The following is a 21,996-nucleotide window of genomic DNA, read 5'->3' as shown; positions in this document are numbered from 1 at the left end:
GTCTACTACTTAACTTGTTCACTGAGTTACTAAATTTCAATGACTATTTCTTTCCTTTCTAGAGATTGCCGTCCAGCTGGACGGGAAGCCTCTTCTCTCTCCTGATTCCTGGCTGCTCGTCCACACTCAGCATTCCGGCAACTCTTACGTCCCCCTCGTTACAGGTCACGTCAGGACGCTAAACGCACGAGTATTTACATGCTACTGAGAGCCCTTCTCCACGGGGCCGACCGTCAGTTTGCCAGGGACTTCGCCTGACAACATGCGGGTGAATCGCAGAGGTGCCTTCACCTTTTCCATCTGTCCGATGTCTAGTTCTCCAGGTCTTTACGAAGCCTCGTGTTCTCCAGCTTAACAACTGCCATTCATTGAGCCTCACGGTGGCTCAGTAACTGTTCTAGCACTTTGCATACATTATCCTCAAAACAGCCCAATTTACAGATGAAGCAACTAAGACAGAGAGGCAGGGGAGCCCAGGACGCAGTCACAGGCAGTCTGGCTCTGGGGAATGACAATCCCTACACTACCCTACCTCCCAAATGTTGAAAACTAACTGCATCTTCTCCACCTATTCAACATTTTATGGCCTGGGATTATATACAACGTCAAGGTTTTCTTTGCATTTCTTGTCCTACTGTTTTTCCTATAAGAGCGTAAGAAAAACTAGTGAGCCGTACAGTTGGCTGGCACAGGCCCATAAGTCCTGCCTGCCAGAGGCACTGAAGCACGTTTTGTGAGGCCAGCACGTGGAAAAACAGCTGTTCCTCAGTAAGTAACTGGTTGAGTAAGTGCCTACAATGTCCTACGTTTTTATAATAATTCAGACTAAAGCACTTCCATTATTTTGTTTTTCTGGTCTTTAATCATCGCTGCTCTGGACCGTCTCCACTGAAGCACGTGTCCAAACCTGTATACTTACTAGACATGGAGGTCACTTCGTACAAGAGTAGAAATTGCTTTGCTATGTTTCCAATAGGGTTTCCAGGCGGGAATTCCCGCCCGTTCTCAGGAATTTTTTTCGCTTCCCTGTTTCCGAATCCCGAGATATAAACTGTTTTCTGTTCTCCACAATGAATCGTTTCCACAAAGTGATGGCCGATATTACCAACCAGCTGGATTCAAGGAGCTGATTTTCCCAATTTGCTGACCAACTTTTCTTGGGATTCAGGAAAGGGAAAGCGGAAAAAAAAAATCCTGAGGATAGGTGGGAATTTCCGCCTGGAAACCCTAGTTTCCAATAAACTTCCTTTTAAAATCCAGAGCTAGTCTTTTGGCCATAGTATGTCAATCTGTGATCTTCAAATAACAAACAACAATAACTTTTAAATTCTCCTTGCTATTAATAGCTTGAAAACCATAATCCTTAAAATGTAGACTGGACTATTTTCCTCAAACACATTATTTTAGACTTGTACACCATAGCTCTTTTGCCATTTTTCCTCACTCAGACAATCGCAATCAGAGACGTTTTGCTAGTGGTATAGCACTCCCAAATGCTTTATGTAAATTCTGAGTAAGACCAGTCTACAGATGGACCCCTGGAGAACGATGTAACTTACTTTCTCCCTCTCAACCAGACTCAAATGAAGATAAACACTCTGCGCTTCTCCTGTGGGATGCGACCTTAAGGGATTCAAGGCACTTAGCTCAGTGGGATGGGGGGGCACTAGTTACAAGAATGTCCCTGACACCTGATTGCATTAGTGGTAGCCGGCACTTTAGAAGCACTTAGTAGAGGTGAGTCCCGTGTGTTCCTACTTTATTGCTCCAACAGCAGCACAGCAGCCAGCACATATGGACCCTCAGTAAATGCCTCTGACATTGGGAATGCTTGAACTCTCAGAGGCTGACAATTGAGCACAGTTAATTTCAGGGAAGGGGTGAGGAAGAAGGAAGCTCTTCCTTTGTATGCTAAATCGGGACTGGAAAAAAAATGGTCGAGACTGGAAAGAACATGCCAAAGAAACCATCTGAATGACATAGGAAGGTCAAGTGTTCACAAAAGCCTCGATTAAAATAATTTCAAAGAAAAGAAAAGCATTATTGGTTTGTAACACACCTTGACCCTCACCCTAATAAAAAACTAAGGGTCCTGTGCAAACCTAACGTCACCTATCTTTTCAAAGGTAACAATCACAGCCCTGTTCATCCCTCATAGTAATTTCAGCTGACCCGGCACAGACCTGAGTGGAGACACAGTTGTGTTCGGAACCTGACAACAGGCTCACCTCTGGGCAGCGCTCAGCTATTTTCCCACACTCTCTGAATAAACAAACTAAAAACAAACAAAAACTCCCTAAGTAACAGTAATAGCTACAAAATCTCTTTTCTACAAAAACCAAGCTCAAATACTATACATCGCTGCTACCTGTCACATTCACTTTTATTTTTATAAGACCAGCACATAAAAGTTTTATTACTTTAAATTTATGCTATGTTTTTAAACACAAATCATTTAACCAAGTCAGGATTCTTGGCCTGTGTTTCCAAACATAGTCTCCACTGAGCACCCCCTTTTCCCTCACTGCGGAGAGCGAACGAGCTTGCGCAGCCTTCCCTTCACTCCCACGTGTCACGCCACCCTCATCACTGTTGGCTCCCTTTGGGACATCTACGCCGCCGTTCCCGCTCCTAAAAAGTGCATGTCTCCCCCACTCTAAGTTGCACCTCTTCTCAGCTTGTAAGTATTCCTCCAGCTCTTAAAACTAACTTAGCAAGTATTTCTGTGTGTATCTGGGTTGCAAGAGTAGGTCACAGGTTATTCCCTTAACTCTGGTACCTGTCCTGTCATGGCGGGGAGAACACCTGCAAGAAAAAGGAATGGTTCTCAGAAACCTACATTTGAACATTACAACAGCTCTCGGTTCATATCTAAAGGCAGAAGTTAGTTGTATTATATTTGTAAAACAAAAGACTGAATTTCTTCATCAATATCAGAGAACATGCCAGAGAACATTCCATCATGTTTGCTAAGTGTCGTCCATTAATGATTTGTTACATACCAGCACCTCCACCTAACATCCGGGAAGTACTCTCCGTACTGTGCAGGCTTGTTAACTATTCTCAAGCTGATGCTATGAGCCATCGTGTTCTGTTTTGGTCAGGGGGAGACAGACATGGGGCACTAATCTTGTTCCAATAGCATTGAATACCTATAACACACGTCATTATGTATCAGTTAAAGAGAATTTATCTAACCTATTACAGTCAGGTGGAAAAAGTGAATAACTTATTTATAAAGCGTTTGTTTAAAGAATCACACTCAAAGACACAATAGATACCCACGTGAAACAGAGGTCCTGAAAACCAAATCTAGGTTTAACATTAAATTCAATTATCACAGAAGACCAATGAAAGGGGGTGGCCAATTAAAGTCTGCAAAGTGTCTGGCATATTATAGGTTCCCCAATGCTTGCGGAATTAAAGCAAATCCCTACGTCAGCATGTCTTCTTCTTGGAAATAGTCAAGACAGGTAAAAGCGGAGTTCCCACACAATCTAAACAGACTCAATTCCCGCCGGAAATTGGCTGATTTTACTGATCTTTAGTTTCTAAACTACGTTGAATGGCATTATGTAACCTCAGACACAATGTTATCCTTATCTTTTTTTAAGAAAGTGTTTCCTTTGATTAGCCATCTACAGCGGTCTCTAGACCACCACAGCTTACTTAACACAATCACTACCCTTCTCCGCTGCTCAGAGCAATGGATAAAATCCAGCCAAGTCAGAGAAGTTCACGGTGCTATCAATTCAGACCGTCTGATTCACCAAGCTGTCAGATTCAGTCATAAGAATGATGAGAAATAAAACATCACGAGCAGGTTTTAGTCGTCACCGTGAAAAGTCTGAATTTTAAACAGGTTCTGGGACCGGGGGCTCATACCCATCAGCTGGTTCACCCTGAGCCCCCGCCTCACCCCCAGGAGCTTTCCCAGAACTGCGACCTTCACCATGAAGCTCCAGGAGGCGCTTTCCCAGTTCAGACATGGGCTTCTTCAGCACTGGCTTTTCTCAGCAACCTCATGGGCGGATAAACGGCCTGGCAAGCCTTTTCTGCTTCTTCCCCAGTGCTCTCCAGAATTAGTGTACTGACCACTTCTTTCAAGCCATCTGTCTGCACCGCTCGGGTCACGATCTACATCATCCCCTTCCGGACATGGCCGACCAGCTGAAGCTGAGCATAAGGGGTCTTCCCAGTCTGATTGTTGTGATTTTTGTAAAGCCAATGCAGAACAGACGAAGCAAACAGCCATCGGTAGTCTTGACATCAGCATGAGCGTCAATCACAGTTGGCCATTTTTTGACCATAGAGCACTTTGTCACAGGTGCGACCCACGCCATGGGAACTGGGCAGGCAGCCTGTACCGTGAAGCTCCTCAGTCATTAGCCTGAGTTTTCTAAACGCAGTTCCGTCATTCTGCAGATCAGCCAGGCTCATTCCAAACATGACCCTGAGACCATGAGGTGCAATTCTGGTTCCCTGAGTTCTCGTGACTAGTTTTCCCAGTGTTTCTTATACTGAACACAGCTGGTGCTTTCACACCACCCCAGTCTGACTTAGCAATGCACCCACCGCTTTCTGCTTGGCTCCCTTTGGCTGCCTGTCGTAAGGTGCTTGATCCCGCCCACTGCCCTGGTGCTGCTCAGAGAGGCAAAAGGCAGTATTATCCTTCTTTTTGAGGCATAAACAGATGATGCTGTGCCCTCAGATTTCTTGAAAGTGAAACTCAGAACCGGTGAGGGACACCCTGCCTCCAGAGAAGACAGGCTCTTGTCACGTAACCACGGTTTATTACCTGCCTCCCATGTGCTGTGTGCTGTGCACACGGGGTTTCTGTGCTGAGTAACACAGACAAGCTTCCATCCCTCAAGAGTTTTCCGTCTCATCACAGAGATAATGACAAATTATGATAAGTGCTATAAAGGCAAAGAACAGACCACCATGAGGCCATATATCAAGCAGCCGTTTTTCTGTGGCCGCTGTCCTTCTGTTGAGAGCTGAGGAATGCAGTGGGAATTGAGCCGGCAAAGGGAGATGTGCACGGTCAGAGCCTGGAACCTGTGGGTCTCAAGAAGGCCCGGGCAGCTCAAGGGCCCCGAGGGAGAGTCGGAGGTGAGGCTGGACAGTGAGACTTCACCTACAAGCAGGGGAATCATTTGAAGCACAAGAACAACATGACCGGATTTGTGTTTTCCAAAGACTACCCTTACTTCGGTGTAGAGAGCAAACTAAAGGGGGGTTCGGGGAGACCATGATTACGCTGCCTGACAGACGATGACCAGTAAGACGAAGGGAGCAGAGACTACGGACTGAGAAATGGGCAGACTGGGAATTACTGCAGGATGTCAAACACACAGGCCTTGGGACACGAGCAGAGGGGGTGCCGGGAATGTCCTCTGGGTCTGGGGCAGGTGTTCCAGTCACTGCAAACAGGGCACGAGGCGGCGTGAGCATCCACAGGAGTCGAGGGCAGAGCGTTCAGAAACTCCAGCACCTAAGGACAGCAAAGACGACAAAACGAGCTACGAGAGAGATGAGAGGAAAACCAAGAGAACACGAGCTCACAGCTTCCAGGGGGGCAAGGTTTCCAGAAACAAAGATGGTCAACAATGTCAAATGCTGTTGAAAGGCCAATTAAGAAAAGGCCTGAGGAAATGTCCATGGGATTTCATGGCCTGGGGGTCACTGATGATGAAGCAAGAATATTTCAAAGAACGAAGAATTGTTCTCTAGTTTACACCAGCAGCAGAATATGACAGGAAGGTATCTACTCACCTATTAAACCAGTATTTAACACTGCTTTCTCTCCTAATTCCTCACCCAACCCACTTACCTGATATCCTGTCCTATCCCCTTGCCTCTTACATGATTTCTACCTGGTGTTAGGGGTGTGTCACTGAACACACCCCTTCTTCCAAGGCAAAGGCACAGCTCACCTCAATGGCCTCTGATGTGGCTACACGGCTACACTTATTCAACAAGTATTCTGAGTATCTACTATGTGCTGTTTACTGTTCAGGTGCTGGGGACAGAGCAGAGAACAAGCCAACACCTGGGCTCTCATGGAGCACAGTTTCCAGTGGGACAAACCATATTTTTTTTTAAAGACATACACATAAAAATAAATACTAAATAGAAAAATTAATCAGACTAAAGGAAATGAAGCTATGAAATAATGACACTGGATTTCTTGTGTGGTTTACTCAGTCTTGTTACTTCATAAAAGAAAGTTACTAGACAGTAAAATGAAACCCCTAATTTGTGATGGTGGTGGTGGTAGTGGGGGAACCAAGACAATCACTACAAGAATAACAAAATAAAATTCAATTAACATTAAACCACTCTCTAGGCGCTTTGCAAACATATTTCACCCCGTTAGGTAAAAACTGACAATGTCCTTATCTCCACGCACCTCACTTTTCCTGCTGCAATGTACGTCAGTACTTTTAAAGGAACAACAACCACAAAATGCTACTAGTCTCATCACACTCCTTCCACCACTATTAATTACTCCACTCACTTGAGTAAGGTTTGCTCTGGAATTGATCCGCTGCAAATCTCAGCACTAAAAACAGATGTTCCAGAAGAAGATCGTCAGAAAGACAAGGAACAGGATGGAAAACAAGAAAGGACCACACACACACACACACATACACACACACACACACACACAGGGAGAGGACTGCGAGGATCCTTAGATGGAGATGCAGCATTAACGAAAAGCAACACGAATTCTTGCGAGAACTGGATTGATAAGAAAGCATAACTTTACCAAAATTCAGACACTGAACTTATGAACAAATAAGAACTAAAGTACTTTAACCCCCCAAATCTGCTGGTAACACAGCTGAGTCTGCAGAGAAGTAAGCCTATTAACTACGTTAATATTCAGAGTAGTGGGTAGACTTCTGGTTTCTAAGACAGAGTATAACACCAAATTAAATAGCAAACTCATCTAAAAGCCACGCCAGTAAAATAACAGGAATAGGTAACCTTATTTAAAATCAAATGTGCCTCTTGAAAATTCCCAGGTCTCCTTTGCTGGTGAATTTCACGCACTCCTCAAAGATTTGAAAGGAAAGAAATTCGGGGAAGGAATTATCTGAAACCATCAAAGTGAGCACTACTGGTAGTTCTACAGCCACATGGATTTCGAGCTCCATTCTCTACGTAGGCACATTATAATAAACCTCCTTGAACTTGACTTGAAGGGCTTGGTGGGGAGGGCTAGGAGACACAAGCAATGCAAAATATTACGTGCTACAGAATACAGCTCCATTGAATGAGGAAAAAGATGTGTGTATAACTGATAAAAAGTATTTTTTAAAATCTGCACATGGTAATACAATTTGAAAAAAAAAAAGTTAAGGAAAATATCAACCTTATCATTGCTTGGATATGATTCAGAATAAGAAAACCTAGTTGGGGAGGAGGAGTTACTCTTAATTTACAGCTGGTGGGTGGATTACAAATTACGGCCCACACCCCACCCCTCCATCCAGGCAAATCGGGACATCTTAGCATGGGTCACGCTGGCTTTTCCTGCAGCAGCCCACGAGAGCTCCCAGTGGCTGTACCACAAACACTACACCTCTACTAGGTACAACAGGGGAAGGACAGAAGCTACTTGCCCTGCGGCCAAGAGAAAGAAATCAATGTTTTAAAGAACAAGCCTAGAATGCAATCCTCTTAATGTATCTTAAAATGCTTGATTTACAAATCTGGGAAGACCAAATGTTTTCAAGATTGACTGCCCATTGCATTGTGCTTGACACAAGTGGGGCCGTGTAATGTAAACCTAAGCACTGAGCCTTTCCCACAGCAGTAAACAGCCCTCCTGATGTTCGAACAACAGAATCTTAGCTCTCAGCAGACTTGAAAGTTAGACTGAGTTCTGAATATGGTTTGATTTGTGAAATCTTAATGAGTGGGTAATCTGCTTAAGGAGCCAGAGTGGGGCATCTCCCCTCTCCAAAGCAGGCAGTGTTATCAAGCCAAAAAAAAAAAAAAAAAAAAGAGTAACACTTACTGTTTTGGCATTTTGCAGAATTAATGGAACAATTCACTAGAAAAAGTATTGATTCCTGATGAATAAATACAACAACACGAAAAACAAACTTATTAATGGCAAATGGCCCTAGTCTTAGGAAAAAACCTAAACCGATTTTATTATGCCATTCCTTCTAACATACTGCAGGCGGCCCTTGGTTACTGCAGGCTTGTTCTGTGAAGGGCCAGTGAGTAAACACTTTCATCTTCATGAGCCATTCAGTCTTGTCACCAGTCCACTGCCACCGCAAACAGGTGCAGACACAGATGTGACCCGGATGATACAGAATATGACCTGGACAATCCATGAACAAGCAGCTGTGGATGTGTCCCAATAAAACTTTACCTATGGACACAGAAAGTTCAATTTCATGTAATTTTCATGTGTAACGAAATACTATATTTCTTTTTATTTTTTTCCATTTAAAAATGTAAAAATCATTCTTAGCTCATGGACCATTCAAAAACAGAAAGCACGCCAGATTTGGCTGGAGGACCACTGTACGCCTCTCCCTGCATTGTTTTCATCACTGTCTGTAGAAATCAAAGCTACAAATGTCTGTAATGTCTTGATGTTTCCTTAACTTCCTTTCTCCATTCACAGAAACCTCTGAGTCGTCAGCTCACCAAACTCCTTCCCTACCGGCACATCCCTCTGCCCGGGCACAGCTTGCCCGTCCCTTGGATGTTTCTAAATCAAAATCTACCCACGTCAGGAAAAAAAGCCACCCATTGTAAATTTTTATAAATCCTACTTCCTTGAACTAGTGTAAAGCTCCCAGTCTTTTCAGGCTCAGTCTCTCAGTAAATAGAGGCTTGGCCGATTTTATTATGCCCTTTCTCTTTCAGCCATGATTTAAGTCTAATTCTATACAGTGAGAGCTTGTGAGGTCGAGCAGTTAGGCTGCAGTATTGAGGAGGCAGGTTTTAGTCACAAACACATTTAATGTTTAAAATCTTGCCAGTAACTGTTCAAATGGCTTCTCAGGAAACTCAGGAACAGAGCTGACCTATTACATTAAACTGCCTCTCTCTCCACTTTCTCAGTTACGAATTCTTTTTTATTAATTTATTATTTGTTATTTCTCTAATTCCTATTATTATTGTTATAATAATAGTATTAAGACAGTGTTTCAAAATGTTTTTAAAACTCACATCTCTAAATTTAAAGCCACAAGGTCCTAAAATGGTAAATTACCTAAATAATTACAACAATATAAGTCTACATTCAATTCATCAGAGTACATCGTTTGAAATACATTAAAAGCAATACTAACTTGGAAAGGTACAATCAGAAACCTGGCAAGTGTCAAGACATCATTTATTTCATCGTGTGCGTCTAGGTGGGACTGGGGCTGTGGAGTGTCCAGTGGGGGGACCGTTCAGATTGGTAGAAAAAGCCCCGGAGTCAGTGCAAGGCAGCGTGGTGGGGGCAGGCTTGCTCCCGAGGGCTTAAGGGGCTCTCAGTAAGGCCGCTTTGCTCTCCTCTCCCACCATAAATAATGAGGCTAAAGGCACCTACAGGAAAACCATTCCCAGTGAATTCAGCATAACAGGAACAGCAGGAAGCCACAGTTCAGCAATCAGTGTCTGACTGTGAAGCGATTTCTCCCGAAGACAGATGCCACCCCAAGGAACAAAAGCAGAAAAACAATCCGGTGTATGTATGGCCAGAGGCATAAGCAAGAAAAGATAAGAATTGCGCGGTTCCCCGAGACCCTGCTGTATCTTTAAAACACCCTGCGGACAACAGAAACGCTCGTTTCCTACACGACACCAACCAAGAAGCCATGTGCCTTTCATTTTGCTGCCAAGTATACAACCCGAAGGATTTCTGGCAAACTACTGTACCCCAAACACCAGAAAGCAAAGGTCACGGTTCCTGAAAAGCGACATCCAGGGTCCATTAAAAGTCAAGACATTTCCTCAAGTAGTCAACATATTTATTTTTATTATTTTTTCACTTCAAGTACATTAGCCAGGTTTTAATATTAAAAAAAAAAAATCTTAAGACACCAAAAAAAAGGGATTGAATATACTGCTATTTTTTAAGATACTGTGTTATTTTTGCCATGTGGGGAAAAAAAACAGAAATACTAAAAATCTCATGAAATTTTCAGAATAAAATGTTACTTCTGCTCCTACAAAGGAATTATTTCTTCACTTCTTTTAATACTCTTTTTAATCCCACTGAATCACTTCTATAACCCTAACAAGGCAGACCACTCACTATACATTTAGGTCACAAATTGCCTACCATGAGGTTCAACATCGGGTAAAAAGAAAACGTGTGGTCGTAAGTTCAAAGCTTGCTCTTCGTTACATTAACAAAGTTTTGATTTAAAAAACGCTAAGAGGAAACAGTGTTCCTTCCTTCCGCTTCATCACTCTCCCTCCCTCTCCATCTCTTCTGCCATCTCCCACATCCTACCACAAACCATTTACTGACTATCCAGTTTCTTTCAAAGGATAAAAATAAATAAAACTATACACCAAACCTCCAATCATCAGATATTTCATCTCTGTAGTCACTAAGGTCTCTGGCTATTTCAACAGACTTGCTAACCTGATGTTTTTTTCTCCGTGATTAACTGTAGCTCAACAGCTAGAACCAAACACTCCCATGCAAAAGTCTCTGCTGTTTGTCAGCAACGTTCCCACAATTTTACCATAAATAAGTTTCAAGTGTGTAGAACATGCAACTTCAGTAGTTTCTCTCTCAAATTTTAAGTGGTTCTGCACCGGTTAACCCTTTTCTTATTTACCATTTTCAGTTTTTTCTCTGTTATTTCTCAGTTCCGTCCCAATGAAAAGGAATGTCAGACAACAAACCTACAGCTGAGGCATCCACACCACCCAAGGAGCAAACATTCAAAGAGCATAGGAGATCAGCAAGCGTCTCTCATCCTTACAACTGTTCTCAGCAATTTATTTAACTGATTCCCATATGTCTGTGTTGTTACCTAGACAGAGAGAAGAAACTAATGCCCCAATGGATAGTGAATGTAAACCAGTTATTATTTTGAAAACTTGGGGTATTAAAAGGCACAGAGAAGAACAGCGGCAGTCTGGTTCTTCCAGCTGCCCTGGATTCTTAGGTTGCAGCTTCTCAGACAGCTCATTTTCTCTCCTTGTGGGGTTTTACTTGGTGTGCCTTGCTCTCACTGCCATTTCTACCCCTGCAGTTTTCTAAAAGCACATAAAGCAGCCGTATAAGAATGCCTGAAGACCTCAAAGCCCTACCGCTTGGCCGGCTGTGTGTGGCCCGAGAGGACGAGGAGGGAAGCGAAGGCAGTGAGGGCCGCGGTATTTACCTTATGTGCAGGGCATGTGGGCGACAAGAGGAACCGGGTAGGGTGCACGTTTGGTCAAAAAAGAACATGGCAGCCTAATGGGAGGCCTTTGTTCTTCAAAAGGGCCTCCTTTCCCCTTTTTGTGCTTCACTTAATTCATGGCATCTGAGCTGCTCTTGAACTTGACAGACTGGGAGAGAGAGAGAAGAGAGGGAGAGTCGGACACACAAAGAGAAGGGAAAAGGGAGGACTTCAAAGAGAATTCATTTGAAAAAATTAGTTCTGCCAGTTTTGATGAAGTTTTGGAACTTTAAAGGAATTACAGAGTATCATTCAGTGTTGACATAAATTCAATTTCTCCATTGATTGTAACAAGCAATAAAGTAGATAAATAAGAAACAAAACGTCCTAAGAACTTGTTACATATTTTTCCTGCTACACTGTATTTCTTGGTAAGAAAACATTTGTATTTCTTGGTAAGAAAACATCTTACAGGCAGGACCGGTAATTAAATGATTTCCCAGTTTAGGGGAACTTAACTTGGTAAACATGCCAAGAACACCACAAACCCACCGGCGCCACCTGCAGGGTAAATATAGAAGCGCATTCCACAACATAGTTCAAGCCGAAGCCATTTTCAATGAAACATTCACAGCTAACCTTTGGCACTTTCCCTTTAAAGTCAAGAATTAAAACATGTTTAAAGCAGTTAGTAACTTTACATGAAGAACAGAGCTCTAGAAACCTTTGGACAATTTAAGTCTTCCAAAATATAAACAAAGCACTGTTGAAAGATCCTTTGTTATGTTATGCATTAATACAAAAGGCTGCTTCAACACAGTAAAAGATCTGGTTATAAAGTAAGAGAAATGTCCCATGGCTTCAGAATAGATTTATCTTTTTTTTCTGACTGTAAAACATACATTCATTTAAAAGAATCAAACATGTCTGAAATGCAGGAAGGCACCATAGCCCCTGCTGTTAGATTTAGTATTTTTCTTCCCAGTCTTTCCTCTATGCACAGCTGACATATATAATTTTGTACTGAATGCCATCATGTACTGTAGTTCTTGGGGTTTTTGGTTTTTTTAGAATGCCTCCATGGCATATGTTTTACACCTCCTTTCAGGTCAGCCCGCATCACGTTTTCGGTGGCGTATAGTATCCCACTGTCAGGCTATACTAACAATTAGTGACCAAAAGGCTGCTGGGAGGTATTTGGAGTGTTTCTATGTTTTTCCCCTTTACAAACACAGCTTTAAGAACCCGCACTACATACAATGTGCATCTCTGCTTACTGGTATTAATGTTTCTGTAAATTAATGGCTACAGGTAGAATTCCTAAATGAAAGGGTACAAACATTTAAAAATTTAACATTATCAAGTTGCTCTCCAAACATTGTGCCAAGTTACCTTCCCAATATTATGTCAGTGTCAGTTTCCTCTCGTCCTAGGGAACAACAATCTCATTAACATGTGACTCTGATAAACACCGCTTTTGTTTTATATCATTTTAGAACCCTCACACATATTCTCCTTCAAATTGAGAATATAATACATTTATTCCCAATATTTACTGATGAAAACATTTTGTAGAAGCAGCATTACTTTTAAACTACCTTTAGAGCCAATTATTACATTATAGTCATATTTCAATTTCATCTTACAATAGAATTACTACCGAACCTCACTTCTCATCACGATGGACTCAGAAAGCACTGGATGTATCCAAATCTGCCCTCAGAATAAGACGTGGCACCAATAAGGAGATTTAAAGAACTCAATGCGGGTCTCAAAAGCAACTGTGAAAAAGGTAGATCACATCAGCAAATGAATAACCTTTCCAAAGGGACAATTTTGAAGCTACTGCTTCCAACTGGATTCACGTACATGAGCACGCATGTGTGTCAGTTATAGTGTACTTGTTTAAAAGTAAGTGCAACCACTCTAATCACACCTGCACAGACGAGAAGTGTGCACGTCTGTGGATGTAGTGGCGTAACTGAGTCGGAGCTAGAATCCCTGAGGCAGGGCAGGGTTTCTCACACGCGGCCCTGCTGCCGTTCTAGACGGGACGGCTGTTGGGGAGGAGGCCTGACCTACGCCTTGTAGTGTTCTCTCCTGGCTAACGCCGTTCCCAGCACCCTACAAGTTGTGACGGCCAAAAATGTCTTCAGACATTGCAAATGTTCCCTGGGGGGCACAATCAGCCCCAGTTGAGAACCACTGCACGGAATTAACTCAAAGAACAGTCACATATATTTTACTACTACTTGTACTGCCTCGGAAGTTCCGTTTTAAAAGTACACAAATATTTTAAATCTTTAAAATATCTATCCAATTCTCATTAACATTCAGCACACTGCACCACCGGTGAATAGGCAGCACCAGGAGACACAGATTTAAAAAACCAATGACTCATCGAATTACTAGCATATCGCTCACAATGATGTTTCATAGTGGTTTGTAAACCTGTGAGATAAAACCTCGGTTATTTTCATCATCGTGAACTATCCTGTTGATTCTATCTCATATGTCTTGAATCCATCATTCTCTGCATCTTCCACAACTTTCATTTCAGTCAACATCATCTTTCATCCAAACAACCTTTAACTGTCCTCTCAGCTTCCACTCTAGACTCCTCTCCAAGCCACTCTCCATGGATTCATTCATTCATTCATTCATTCATTCAACTAACATTTACCGGAAGTCTGCTACATGCCAGACACTAGGCACTGAGAACACATCCGTGCACAGAAGTCTCTTACAAAATCCCTTACCCACAGAAACTTAAATTCTAGTGTGAAACATGTCAGAAGGCAGCAAGTGCTCTGATGAAAAAGTAGGGAAGGACGGGCGGCTGGGCCTGGAGTTAAACACAGAGGCCAGGGACGGGTTCACTGCTGTATGAAGACCCAGAGAAGGTTAGGAAGTGGGCCACGTGGATATGCCCCCTGGCTAGAGCAGAGCAAGTATAAGGCCCAGGAGGGAGGGAGCAGCCTGTGCCGGTCACTCGGTGTGAAATGGGAACCCCGCAGACCAGTATGTCAGGGACGGGCTGCAGGACCGCAAAGACCGGTTCATTCAGAGGTAGTGGACGTCAGAGGGGTTGGATTTGGGATGTATTACTAATCACGGTGATATTTTTAACACATACATTGGATTGCGTCATTCTTCCATTCAAAAGAGCCCCTCAACTGACACTTTCTTCCCATTGCACTTTATAGAAAATGAAAAACCCTTAAAATGGCCTCCAAGGATCTAAGACATGATGTGGTCTCAGCCTATCTCGCAGCCTTGTCTTCCTGCTCAGCAATCACACTATGCGCTGCCCACACGCCCTGTCGGGTGCTCTGGGCCAGGCTCCCCTCCACAGCGGGTCTGGCGCACACTGCTCTGTGTCTGCCTGCAATGAAGGGCCTGTCATTCCTCGTCCTGTCTACATGTTCTCGCTCTCCCATTTCAGTTCTCAACTTGAAATTCACTTCCTTCAAGAGACCTTCCCTGATCGCCACTCTGAATTAGCTTCACTCCCTTCCTGTTACGTTCTCTGTAAGTACATTGAAGTACTTCCCTGGATAGGACCGAGTCACTCCAGTTAGTAACTGTCACTCTGGTTTAATTCCACCTCATGATCACTGTTTGTCTCTGGAGACTGTCAGCCATAAAGAGTAGGGACCATGTCTGTCTCACTCACCATGACACCCTCGGGACGTGGCAGCGTATAGTACCTAGCACGTACAAAAAATACTTTTCGAACAAATGACAGAGCTTTCATCCCAGTTCTGCCAGATAGGAGCTGGTCACTTAAGTTCTCAAGACCTTAACATACCCCCTCGCCCCCGCCACCCTGTAGTCTTATGACTCCAAGAAAGGTCACAGAAACTGGAGTAAATGAGAGAAAGAGGAAATCACCAGGCGTCTGAGGACAGCGTTGCTGAGGCAGCCGGCAAGCGGTGGGAGCGGCAGACATAACGAAGAAGCAAGGCTTTGACTGCCGGGCTATGACGTCTGGCCGCTACTTAGCAGCCAGCAGGAGGGGTGGTGAAGGCTTTCTGAGCAATACCACATCGCAACCAACTGAGTCTTTGGAAGATTAATCCATCTGGAGTGTACATCCAAATGAAGAAGAATCTGAATGCAAAAATTTAATTAGAATCTAACAGGTGAATTGGGCCTTGATTAGTTTTGAAAGGTTATTGGTTAAGAGAACACCAGCATATATTTTTCTTACATACAAGAATGTTTAAGTAAAAAATGTATTACAGTAAAAGATACGTTGCCATTAATCCCCCTCAAAATACCTCCCCTCACTTCAAACATACTTACCCCATGGTTCTTACCACTTTCTGAAGCAGTTCTGGAGTCCTCTTTCATGAGTGTCTTTAGTTGTGCTGTCGTGGCTGCCTCGATGTCCTGAATCAATTCAAAACATTTTCCTTTCATGGTCATTTTGACTTTGGGGAACAGCCAGAAGTCGCACGGTGCCAGATTCGGTGAATAAGGTAGATGAGGACACGCCGTAATGTTTTTATTTGACAGAAATTGCTGTACCAGAAGCGATGTGTGACACGGAGCATTGTCATGATGGAGGATAAAGTAAGAACACTCACGAAAGAGGATTTCCAGAACTGCTTCAGAAAGTGGCAAAAACAATAGGGTAAGTGTATTCGAAGCAAGGGGAGGGTATTTTGAGGGGGATTAATGGCAATGTGTCTTTTACTGTAATAAACTTAAAAAAAATATTCACCATATCTTTTGATCACACCTTGTATTAATTAGTGAAGATTCTTAGTGTTATTATTTAATAACTAAGTTAAGCTTACATTTGTCAGTTATGTTTATACAGAAAAATAATGATCCAACAATGGAAAATACTTTCATTTTTCCCATTCATTCATTACTCACAATTCAACTGGATTAATCTTCCAAAAGCATGACTCAGATCATATTACTCAAAACACTTCAGTGGCTCCCCACTGTCTACTGAACTAAGTCCAGACACCTTAGCCTGATACTTAAGACCCTACACAAACTGGCCCCAACGTACTTACTTTCACTCCCCTATATTCTAGCCAAACTGAACTGCTCTTGCCCCAAACACAGCCAGCTTTTTCTGACTCCAGCAGCCCAGGTTCACACCGTCTCCTCTCTCTGAAGTCCACCCTCCAGTCCTAATCCACCTGTCAGATCCTACTTTCCTTAGTCAGGACCCAGCTCATACATGCAGTTTCTGCGGCCAGCTCACCTCATTCTAACAATTACATCCTTAAACATCAGTAATTGGACAAACTTTCAATAGGTTATATAACTGACTAGAAACCTCTCCTGTTCAAATGTTTTAAGTTAGAAAAGTCGCTTATAAACTCATTCAAATGAAAGCACAGTGATTTAAAGCTGACACCCTGAAGCCACCTGGCATGGGTGCATAATCCCAGCAAAGTAGGCTTCCTCTGTGCCTCAGTTTACTCATGTCTAAAGTGAGAACAAAAACAGCTAACTCATCGTATTGCCATGAGGCCCAAATGAGTGAGTGCGCTAACGCACTGCGTCTACCCATCCAGCTGCCCCACGGTAATTCTCTCCCCAGTAGACCTGTATTACAAAATATTTTACTCAATTATTACTGTATTTTGAATTTCATCTATTAAAAATGTATGGCAATTTCTTTGCTCTCTGGTTATGTAAGTATCTACATCATTCTCTGATTCTGCCTCTTACCTACAAAGCCTGAAATATTTACCATCTGGCTCTTTCCAGAAAAGGTTTGCCAGCCTCTCATTAAAAGCGACAGCTCTAGACGTGAAATCCTGCATACATTTAGGTCTCAGTTTCCTCCTGGGTGTCCACCTGAAAGAGGCGTGGTTAGAAACAATAGAAGTAAGACGTAGAGAACTCGCCTGGCCGCCAGGAAGAGCTGAACGAATACTAGACATTATTATTAGGGAAGAAGAAACCAAATGAAAATTAATACAATTATACAATTTTTGCCCTTTATACTAAGTGCTATGACGGAAATGAAGGCCTGGGATAGACAGTCGCCAGGAAGTGAGAAAATGCGCAGGAATCACACACGGGGTGGCACATTCAGAAAAGGGAGACAGATGAAGGCAATATCAGGGGTGGGGGGCTGCCCATTGTTGTCCTCTTCCGTCACCTCCCAGAAAAGACAGGCGCCCAGCTCTGAGCAGCACCTCAGCTCGGACGGACGCTCGGAGCTTAGCTCTGACACCTTGGGCAAATCTCCAGACTCCTCATCTGTGCGGTGGCCATGGAGACTCCGCCTGCTGAGACCCCGAATATAAAAAAGGCGAGACACTGCAGTGAAGCCGAGTGGCCAGCACAGCATCAGCGCTCAGAAAACGGGGGCTGTGACCGTCACCACCAGTTGCCCAAGTCTTGTCTAAATAGGCCCCTTCATATTTCCTACAAAGCCGATCGTTCATGCTTTCCATTTTCTCCAGTACTCTTCTGCCTCAAAGAGTGTTTAATAAAGCTTTTATTTCACTCTTAGCAAGTTTCTTTAGATTTGAAGCTACTATATATTCTCAGCCCTGTATATTTCTAACATCTTCAACTGAAAATCGAGGTTGGGGCTCAAAAAGAAAGGTATTATTCTAGGGGAAAGAATTATAGTAAATGACATTAGACCAAAGCGCCCTCCACTTCTCACCATTTGGACACAGGTATACATGATGCTACTTGAGTGTTCTTCCCCGTTTTTATTTTCCATAGAGGAAATAAAATGAAGCCCATGCCTCAAAGAAGTTGTTTTAAGTTATCTTCCTCACGCTCATATGAGCACTTGCTGGTTTTTCTGTTTAAATCAAAGAAAAAGTAGTGCCAATGTCAGATTTTAAAGTGAGAGACCATTTGATGCTCAAAATGAGACACGATCCGTCAGCGCTACCTATTCTTGTACAGAACAATAAATGGTTCCCCGCAGGGCACAGGCTACAGCTCACCTTCCCAACTTAATAACAATCTTATCACCAAAAGTACCCTGAGCGATAGATAGCATCGAGAAGCGGCCCTGTTATAAATTTAGGAACAAAATTAAAGGTCCTAGGGAGACATTTGCACAAGCACGTCCAGACAGTGAAAAGGGACTGCCACATTCAAACGGGACTTTACTGCTTTGTAAGTATCTCTCTCCCTGAAGCAACTCGAAATTATGACTGCCTCCAAATAAAGATTTGTGTAGCTATAACCAGTGTACCCAGACCCTAATAGATCAATAAATATTCACTGAGGCTCTTCAGGGCAGGAAAGTCATTGCGCTGCTATATCCCAAAGAGTTTTTCAAACACAACAACCAAAAAAAAAAAAAAATCATCTTTCCCTTTGTCCACAGGCAGCTCCTCCAAAGACGATCATGTCGTCCCTTTTCTGTCAGCTTAAGTGAGATAATATGGTATAAACATCACTGAGCTAGAAGTGCAAGCTCTGAATTCTAGTCTCAGCTAAGACTTATTGGACACTTGACCTTCACTTAGCCTCAGTTGTTTCCAACTTGACTCGGGAACTCAGGGTTATTTGCTGTGACTATCCTCATCAATTCTTCATCTCAAAATTCATGTTATTGCTACCATCTATTCTCCCGTCTCAACAACAAAATCATTATTTCTCTACCAGTTAGGACCCTATCGATTTCAAGGGAGAGGAAACCTAACAAACTTGAGATAAATAAAAGGGGGGTGGGGGTTATTGGCTCAAGCAACTGGAATAGCCAGAAGGAAAGACCCATTGTTTTCCGCTATCTCCCCTCTCTCTCTGCTTGTCTCCTTAGTTGGACTTTATTCTCAGCCCTCACATGGAAGCCAGGTAACTGCAGGCCATTCTTGCCTCTCATCAGCCTAGTGTTAGGTTCTGCAAGGATGTTTCCTCCCGTAACTCAAACAAAACCAAAAGCTGTGACTGGCTTCACCTGAGAATTGAGAAACTGCCCGCCACCCAGAGCCAAGCACTGGGCTGGTGGCACACACTCCGCAATGTCAGGGCAGGGTTAGCACCACCCACGAGGCACAGACTGAACGTGTGCTTCACACCTTCTCCTCCCCAGGGTCAATCCCTCCCCTGAGGCCCCTATTCCCATCCCCCCCTTCATCCACTATCCCCACCCCCGTTATCTTCTTCCAAAACCTAATCATCCCCTTCAAACCTGAAGTCTGGGCCATCATCCACTCCGTCACGTTAGAAATCACGTTCTCCTCCTCGCTCCTCAATCCAACCGGCCAGTCACCTGTTCTTGGTTTCGGCCTTGGTTTCGGCACTCTGGCCTGGTCACTGTCACTGTATCCAACTGACCGCCCTGCCTCCCGTCTCACACCACTCAATCCAGGCTCCAAATGTCACCTGTGATTCTTCTAAGGTTCAAGTCTAACCTTATGCTCCTTTCTTTACACTTTTTAATGTCTCCTTGTTCTCTGCAACATAAAAACTATCTTCTTTCTGACCATCTTCACCTTACAGTTTAATCATGCCAACTACTTCCCTGTTTCCCCGAAAATAAGACCTAGCCAGACAATCAGATCTAATGTGCCTTTTGAAGCAAAAATTAATATAAGACCCGGTATTATATATTATATTATGTTATGTTATATTATATTATATTAGACCCAGTCTTATATTATAGCAAAAAAGATTGGGTCTTATATTAATTTTTGCTCCAAAAGACGCATTAGAGCTGATTGTCTGCCTAGGTCTTATTTTCGGGGAAACACGGTTGCAATTTCCAAAACGCAGTAAGCTGTTTGTTAGCTGTTCTTTTGTTCAAGTTGCTGTCCAGACTGGAGTGCTGCTCTGTGGATTCAGGGCTTCTCCCTACTCGAAATCCCCTGGGAGAACAAGAGTCGGCTAGGGTGTGTCTTCTTTTATGAAACCTTTGCCGCGGTGCCCACTAGGGCTTCTTTCTTTACGCCCTCTCTAGACCCAGTACACTTAGTTCTCTCTCACAGCACCTAGAACACTTGGTTGCACTTACCTATTTACAGACTTGTCCCATTCTTACGGTTCTCAAAAGCAAACATGCTTGGGACCATTTAAAAAACTGTGAAGAAATGCCACTGCCTGAACCTACACCACACAGGACACACCAACCCAGACTTAGGGCCCAGGCATGACGTACATCGTGAAAAAGCTTCAAGGGGATCAACGCTATGCGCCCCCATCTCTCTGCGTGAAAACCAGCGACAGATCTGCTTAAAGACAACAATTCCTACTAAATACATCCAGGTCTTCACATGGTGCCTGGCAGTAGGGAAGAACAAATGTTATGGCGTGTAGGTAAGTCGTACACAGTGCTGTGATTATAGAAAAATCACCAATGGAAGAAAATGAACCACAGCATACCATTTTCAGGGATTCCAATTTAAAAACAAAACAAACAAATTCTCCTCACACTGGGTAGAGGGTGGGAAAAGGGACAGATGAAGAAATGACCTGCACCACATTTTCTCTATCAAATCACTGAAGCCGAAGATAGGTGTTTCTGCTCTGAGTTTCAGGTCTCTATCGTGACGGATCAGGCTCCAAATAGTACTTCTGCTTTTTAACAATGAATACAACTAATTCTGCCTTCTGCACAAGCTTTCTATGTGGCAAGACTGCAGACACACGTGGCACACATGTGCAATAAAACAAGGCCTGTTTTTAAGAACAACTCAAAGGCCTGATTCGATTATGTAAATTTGAATTAAGTGGACACATAAATCAGCCAATACCGAAAGCTCCTGGTAAAATGCCAGCCTGCACAGTCTGGCATAAGAAGCATTAGGAATGCCATGCCACATGCACACATGCTTCCTTTTTTAGCGTCATCACACATCAGACTGAAAGCTACAGACTAGTCATCCATGTTAACTGGGCTCTTCTATGAGCAAGAAACTATCAAGTTCAGTTACATCTTAAAAGAATTCTTTAAGCTCTTCTATTGGCTGGAAACACTCTGATTCATTTTGCCATTTGTGGCTGTTATGAACATTCTTTGGTTTGGAGTTTGCAAAAAAAGTAAAAAGATGTAATAAAACTGTAATTTAACTACACAATTATACAGAATATAGATAATAACCTGGTTTGTCCTCTTAAATTACCAACAATGGAATTTATTTTGGTTCTGGTTCCTCTTCACAGTGAGAAAAAAATTCACCCTGAAAACATATTTGGGGATCGTAGATCCCCCTTCAAAACTTCCTCTTAGTGATTCCTGCTGGCGTTTCTTCCACAGGGAAAACTGTCGGAGTAAGTTTGGATAGTTCTTGGGGAAAGCACACTTCAATTTCTCAAACAACTCTCTGGGAGAAATTAGTGGGGACTACTGTTTGGTAAGTATATTCTAGAAAGAAAGACATCTGTGCTTCTCATTTGCAAAGATGTAACACATGAAACGTGGACTGCTGGTTCTAAATACACTCTCCACGGAGGCCTTCCCGGTAGTCCCAACAGCAATAGGATGGCCTTCACTTGTAGAAGCGTCTAAAGGGATCCTGTTATGAAAGAATATACATTTTAAAACATGGGGAAAACTGCCAACCCTTAGGAAAAAAATACGTTTGATTTACATGATCAACATGTAAAGAAGAAATAGGAAAAAATGGTAATATTATCTTATATCATATCTATTTTCTCTTAATTCTTAATAAAATACAGATAA

At 42.9% G+C, this 21,996-nt stretch overlaps 1 protein-coding gene across 7 annotated transcripts in view; it reads right to left on the bottom strand.

The window, feature by feature from the left end:
- The window catches only part of POU2F1 (POU class 2 homeobox 1), a 108,207-nt gene that overhangs the window by 63,609 nt on the left and 22,602 nt on the right, over positions 1–21,996 (bottom strand). Inside the window, exon 1 of one of the 7 annotated variants that reach the window (XM_019747407.2) lies at positions 11,367–11,386. The exons of the other annotated variants lie outside the window; for them this stretch is intronic. The gene's annotated coding sequence lies outside the window, so the exon portion shown is untranslated. Of the gene's footprint in view, positions 1–11,366; positions 11,387–21,996 lie in introns of those variants that run through there. 7 annotated transcript variants of the gene reach the window in all.

The sequence above is a fragment of the Rhinolophus sinicus genome, linkage group LG17 (assembly GCF_036562045.2).
Source record: "Rhinolophus sinicus isolate RSC01 linkage group LG17, ASM3656204v1, whole genome shotgun sequence".
Taxonomy (NCBI): domain Eukaryota; kingdom Metazoa; phylum Chordata; class Mammalia; order Chiroptera; family Rhinolophidae; genus Rhinolophus; species Rhinolophus sinicus.
The sequence above is the reverse complement of the archived record's forward strand: the minus strand, read 5'-3'. Positions and strand labels throughout refer to the sequence as shown.